A 5,930-nucleotide genomic window follows, 5' to 3' on the forward strand; every position below is an offset into this window, starting at 1 on the left:
GTCAAAATCATCATTGGTTGTGGTAAGATGGCCTTTCCATATCCTAACATAGAGAGGTTACTTTCATGATACTTTATTTTTACAGGCATCAGATCTCAATAATAAAACTGCTCACACACTATAGGTATTAGAGTGTTTACATAGGAAGAGGACACAAGTCACCCATGATATGACACAACATGAGAAGAAATTGTAAATCATGTCAGTTACCATAGTGGGTGTCAGGAGCTTTTCTTCTCACATAAGATTCCCCTTCAGACTAAAACATGTATAAGAAGCCAACAGGCATATTGTATAGGAAAAGTTCCTGTTTCTTCTGTGAGTGTCTTCTTGTCTTTCTGCTAGGGTCTCCTAAAGTTAACACAGTTGGAATGTGTTTGCCCAAATATTGATGTGGCAAAAGATTCTGGTGTCCATTAAGGGATATTGAGGCGGTAAGACCTTTAAAGCATGATGTTAGAGTAGATACTTGGGCAACAGAGACACTCCTTGGAGGGATTCATCTCACAATACCAGATTCTCATAATGTTTCTCTGCCACATTTCAAAGAAGCTTTGAGGAAACCCTCAGTAGAGAACAAAGGGGTGAGTTTGCCTGATGTGGACTCAACAGGTAAAGGTGTAAAAATCACTTATTTTTTCACACAGTAACTAGCTGCAGGTGTTTTATAAGAGAATCACATAACAGACTAAATAGAATCTTCAAATTGGCTGTTCTCCCCAGTCCTGTTTACGAACTGTCCTAAGTCACAGGGAAAAAAACAGAGATCTGTGCAAACATAACTCAGTGTGATCTGATCTAAGAGTGTTTTCTCTGAATTGCAGGTCCAGTCAAGGAAGCACAGATGCAGTATGTATCTTGGAATGACATTTTTGGACATACTGTAGATAAGAACTCTGCATCTACTTATTGTCTTTGTCTGGTTCACAACTTCTATTTACTTGTTTATGTACAAATCTTTCTTAATTTTTAAGAAATCATCGTATTCCCGTCTCCCATTCTTGTGAGGAACCTCCCCACATATCCTCCTGACACCTCCATACCTCTTCTTTCTTTAGAAAGCAAAGAGGCAGGGTGAAAAACAATAAAAGTAATTAAAACAAAGGAAAAAGCACACACACACACACACACACACACACACACACACACAAAAAAAAAAAAACCACCGCATATACACACAGAATCAGAAACCATAATATAAAAGCAAAAGCTCAGTAAGACGGAAAATGCCCAAACAAAGCAATATAAGACCCAGAAATCTAGAAAAACACCATTGAGGTTTTTTTTGTGTGTGTGTGTTGATCACCTCCTGTTGGGCATGGGGACTGCCCTGGAGTGTGGTTGATACACCAGGGGGACTGCATTAGGAAAAGTACTTTTGCCTTTGTGAGAGCTTGTCAGCTGCAGATAGCTTCTTGGTTAGGGATGGGAGCCCATGTCTACTTCCAACTCTCAGCTCTAGGAGCCTCTCTGGCTTAAACCTGTGTAGTCAATCTGTCACAGGCTCTATGAGGTCATATTGGTTTCTCATTCTTTTCAAAGCAATCTAATGGCAACAAGATTGTAAATTTAGGTAAGATAACAACAGATATCCCAAGAGACATATCATGGTCCTGTGTATGTAGTTCTCTCGTTTACTCTTGTTGCCTTGGGATTTCATGTATCAATAAACATCTTTATGTGTTTTCTCCCAAAAGATATTCCAATTACACATGTCATTTTTGTCAATGAAGAAATCTGATGTCATGCCTTTCCTACATTACTTGGTTCAGAGCTCACCATAGCCATACATGCTGTATTCATTTTTCAGCATACCCTGTTGCTACAGGAGAACCAACTAGGATAGGGATGTGAGTGACCAAGCTAGATAGCTAGGGACTACAAGAGCAAAACGTGTTCCCAGATATTTGGTATGAAAGTGACATTTTTAGAATAAGCTCAAATTTTCTCCTCATGGAGACATCAGCTGCCATTTTGCATGAATCCATTCACCTTTCCAGCATATACCCAGAAATAATCCTGCCTATAGAAAACACAAACAGTACCTTTTCTGCCTCAGTGATCAAAAACCATAGATAACATCCATGGATCAGGTGACAGTTATTCACAACTGTGAAAGACAGAGAAAGCTAAGGTGTACTGGGTTTGTGTTTTTGCTCTGTCATTGGAATAGCAGGTTTTCATTCAGGAGTCTCTGGGTTTGATATTCAACAGTGCATAAAGTATGATGTGGACACAACATAGGTTGGTTAATCTAGTACTCTAGAAGGGGGTGCATGGTTCTCATGAACTCAATCTCATCTCCAATCACTGGCCAGCCTAGGCCATAAGAAAATGCCTGAAAGACTCACTGAGAGGAGTTGACCATGTGAAGTAGTGGCAGAGGAATGCCATACACCACTCCTTTGTGAGGAATGGTGACTTTTTGTAGTAGGGATTGAAAAATAGAACATCTGTCCTCTTCTTTTTTTTTCTGTCATCTACTTGGGCACAGTGTCATTAGTAGGTAACTAACACAATGCCTTCTGGTCAAAAGTAGGAGATGTTGATTATCTTCTTCTCTAGTGCCTTTCTGTGAAGGTAATACCAGATATGTCTGTGAACTTTAAAAACCTGTGTTGTGTAAATAATGAAGCAAGCATATGCCCTTTCCAGAAGTCATCCAAACAGCCTCTCTGGTTGTAAGCATCACCATCCAGGTGGTGGTTCTGGAGAGACCAAGCACCATAGAGCACCTTTGTGGCACTAGTGCCTGTTACCAGTGTAGCTGAAGGTTTCCTGTGTTCCACTTGGCCCATGGTCAGTACAAACCTCTCTCAACTGCCAGTCCTGCAGCCACTTGGATCCAAGTAAACACAGAGAGCCTTATATTAATTAAAACTCCTCGGCTTTAGCTCAGGCCTACCACTGACTAGCTCTAACATTTAAACTAATCAATAATTCTTATTTATGTTTAGCCACGTGGCTTGGTACCTTTTCTCAGTTCTGTCTTCACATCTTGCTTCCTCTGTGTCTGGCTGGCGACTCCTGACTCAGTCTTCCTCTTCCCAGAATTCTCCTCTCTGCTCACACCGCCTATACTATACTTCCTGCCTGGCTACTGGCCAATCAACATTTTATTTATTAACCAATCAGAGCAACACATTCACAGTATACAGAGCACTATCCACAGCAGACCTGAACTCTTCCTTCATTTGCCTTTTTAGATTCATTAGGTGTGATGTGAGTTCTTAGAAAATTATAGTGTCAAGTGTCAAGAATGCAGAACTGAGCAATTACATTTTCAATGTGTTCACATGGCTCTTAGAGGGATTTGGATGCTGGTCACTTCACACAGTCACACTGCCCTTCTGTTGATACTGTCTCATCCACATGAATTGAGACCCCACCTATACTGACCATGTCATATCTCCAGTAAGTCGACACTGATTTCCAGGATTTTCCAAAAGTGATATTCTGAATCAAATAAGTGTACTCGCAAATCAGTAATGAGATGGAATGTTAAACATAGAACAGTTGTTAGTTCCTTATTTGTTTTTGTTTTTGTTTTTTTTTAATGAATTCAGCAGAACTAAACATTCTTGTTTTGATTGCATTCAAGTTGTTGCCATACTGCGGAAGCTAGGCATTCGGTGCTCTGTTACGTCTGCAATCACTGAAATGTCTGAAACAATGCTGCAAAAGACCTGTGGCATTAATGACGGTACTGTGGAAATTCAATAATTAGTTATAGTTTTTATCAGTAGTTGTAGATTATATAGTATCCCTACTATAAAGAGAATGAAGAATCCTTGTAGTAGTTTTAAAGTGGAAATTAATTTCTCTAGTCCACCAGTAGAACTACCACCATAGAGCATAAAACCACATTTAAATGCCTATTTTGGTTCTGGTGACATGATATGAACCAAAAGAAAGAAGAGCTGGTTCTTGTGTGAGGCAGTGTGGCTTCACCTATGGCTTCACACTGTGTGTGATTCACTCTCTCCGCTGGCTTTCTTTCAGTCATGGGTGGTGATGATGGGAACAGTACTGAGAATGACTTGTCTAGTCAGACCCACTTGAAAAACACAAGACTCTTACCTGTAGGTCATGGACTCTTAGTCAGATGCAGTGTGAGGCCTTCTAAACAGACAGGAACCATGATGAGACTCTCATGGAATCATTCATTGTTTTTTTTCCCCCTTGATATGACCTAAGAAGCCCTTGACATATAACAAGTGGTACCATGAGCTGAAAGTTATATCCTGTTCCCCTAGATTCGAGTGAGGAGCACCCTCAGGCCTCAGAAGAAGGGTCAAAATCATCATTGGTTGTGGTAAGATGGCCTTTCCATATCCTAACATAGAGAGGTTACTTTCATGATACTTTATTTTTACAGGCATCAGATCTCAATAATAAAACTGCTCACACACTATAGGTATTAGAGTGTTTACATAGGAAGAGGACACAAGTCACCCATGATATGACACAACATGAGAAGAAATTGTAAACCATGTCAGTTACCATAGTGGGTGTCAGGAGCTTTTCTTCTCACATAAGATTCCCCTTCAGACTAAAACATGTATAAGAAGCCAACAGGCATATTGTATAGGAAAAGTTCCTGTTTCTTCTGTGAGTGTCTTCTTGTCTTTCTGCTAGGGTCTCCTAAAGTTAACACAGTTGGAATGTGTTTGCCCAAATATTGATGTGGCAAAAGATTCTGGTGTCCATTAAGGGATATTGAGGCCGTAAGACCTTTAAAGCATGATGTTAGAGTAGATACTTGGGCAACAGAGACACTCCTTGGAGGGATTCATCTCACAATACCAGATTCTCATAATGTTTCTCTGCCACATTTCAAAGAAGCTTTGAGGAAACCCTCAGTAGAGAACAAAGGGGTGAGTTTGCCTGATGTGGACTCAACAGGTAAAGGTGTAAAAATCACTTATTTTTTCACACAGTAACTAGCTGCAGGTGTTTTATAAGAGAATCACATAACAGACTAAATAGAATCTTCAAATTGGCTGTTCTCCCCAGTCCTGTTTATGAACTGTCCTAAGTCACAGGGAAAAAAACAGAGATCTGTGCAAACATAACTCAGTGTGATCTGATCTAAGAGTGTTTTCTCTGAATTGCAGGTCCAGTCAAGGAAGCACAGATGCAGTATGTATCTTGGAATGACATTTTTGGACATACTGTAGATAAGAACTCTGCATCTACTTATTGTCTTTGTCTGGTTCACAACTTCTATTTACTTGTTTATGTACAAATCTTTCTTAATTTTTAAGAAATCATCGTATTCCCGTCTCCCATTCTTGTGAGGAACCTCCCCACATATCCTCCTGACAACTCCATACCTCTTCTTTCTTTAGAAAGCAAAGAGGCAGGGCGAAAAACAATAAAAGTAATTAAAACAAAGGACAAAGCACACACACACACACACACACACACACACACACACACACACACACACAAAACCACCGCATATACACACAGAATCAGAAACCATAATATAAAAGCAAAAGCTCAGTAAGACGGAAAATGCCCAAACAAAGCAATATAAGACCCAGAAATCTAGAAAAACACCATTGAGGTTTTTTTGTGTGTGTGTGTTGATCACCTCCTGTTGGGCATGGGGACTGCCCTGGAGTGTGGTTGATACACCAGGGGGACTGCATTAGGAAAAGTACTTTTGCCTTTGTGAGAGCTTGTCAGCTGCAGATAGCTTCTTGGTTAGGGATGGGAGCCCATGTCTACTTCCAACTCTCAGCTCTAGGAGCCTCTCTGGCTTAAACCTGTGTAGTCAATCTGTCACAGGCTCTATGAGGTCATATTGGTTTCTCATTCTTTTCAAAGCAATCTAATGGCAACAAGATTGTAAATTTAGGTAAGATAACAACAGATATCCCAAGAGACATATCATGGTCCTGTGTATGTAGTTCTCTCGTTTA

The 5,930-nt window shown here is 40.1% G+C and overlaps 1 long non-coding RNA gene across 1 annotated transcript; it reads left to right on the top strand.

Moving 5' to 3' along the window:
* The first annotated feature begins 216 nt into the window (after nucleotides 1-216).
* Nucleotides 217-4,948, top strand: LOC131914166 (uncharacterized). The gene is made up of 3 exons (XR_009380094.1): nucleotides 217-849; nucleotides 3,602-3,703; nucleotides 4,257-4,948. It is a non-coding gene; the product is annotated as an uncharacterized LOC131914166 (long non-coding RNA).
* The last annotated feature ends 982 nt before the right edge of the window (nucleotides 4,949-5,930 follow it).

The sequence above is a fragment of the Peromyscus eremicus genome, chromosome 7 (genome assembly GCF_949786415.1).
Source record: "Peromyscus eremicus chromosome 7, PerEre_H2_v1, whole genome shotgun sequence".
Lineage (NCBI taxonomy): Eukaryota > Metazoa > Chordata > Mammalia > Rodentia > Cricetidae > Peromyscus > Peromyscus eremicus.